Source organism: Penaeus monodon, chromosome 15 (genome assembly GCF_015228065.2).
Source record: "Penaeus monodon isolate SGIC_2016 chromosome 15, NSTDA_Pmon_1, whole genome shotgun sequence".
NCBI lineage: Eukaryota > Metazoa > Arthropoda > Malacostraca > Decapoda > Penaeidae > Penaeus > Penaeus monodon.
In genome coordinates this window covers 28,647,265-28,647,985 of record NC_051400.1, presented here as the reverse complement: position 1 = coordinate 28,647,985, position 721 = coordinate 28,647,265, and the positions used below count along the sequence as shown (strand labels likewise).

The window sequence follows — 721 nt, the reverse complement described above, 5'->3', positions numbered from 1 at the left end:
GGAAGTATGAGAGGGAAAGAACAAATCACCTCAGCAGGGCCACATAGAATGAATGAAATCATTTTTGGATACTGACATTTGAACCATAAATTATAGGTAAAACTGTACAAGTTAACCAGATTGTAACAGGAAGCTATTTCTCTGAAAGGCTATTTTATAAATACTATTATATTAATAAAGTGTACATAGAGGTATTGAAATCTCCTAGCCTAAGGATTTGTAGTTATGTTGTTTTGTGTCACTGACACCAGCACCTACAGTGTATATACTAAAAAAAACATTAGGAAAGGTCAGAAAATATTTGTAAATGTGTTACCAAACACAAAATCACCTTTAATAAATTGAATCACAGATGAGTTTTTTTTCATTTTTGAATGATATTTTTTCTTTTGACTCATTGGCATAATAACCTTGCATAGACATTAGAGGTATTATGAAAAATATAGATTCTTAATGTTGAGGGTGCTTGAGAAATTCTTCTTTTCTTCTTTTGAAGTATTGAGATACAGGATATAGAATGAGTTTTCTACTAAATATTTTTCATACATGTATACTATTTGGTCTGTAAATTCTGTTTTTTACTCCTCTTCATCTCTTGAGTACAGTGTAGACCTCAGATCAGAGGATTCTGGTAATGGCAAGTTTTGGTAAGGATGTTATTTTTCAGTAATAAAGCATAGATATGATTTGGTATATGTAAGTTCTAGGTATGTGTTTTGAT

The 721-nt window shown here is 30.5% G+C and overlaps 1 protein-coding gene across 1 annotated transcript in view; it reads left to right on the top strand.

Moving 5' to 3' along the window:
• Window positions 1–354, top strand: part of LOC119581917 (NEDD8-activating enzyme E1 regulatory subunit-like) — a gene marked incomplete in the record, with an annotated part of 10,240 nt that extends 9,886 nt beyond the window's left edge. The window contains 1 exon segment of the mRNA XM_037930080.1: window positions 1–354.
• Window positions 355–721: the final 367 nt, after the last annotated feature.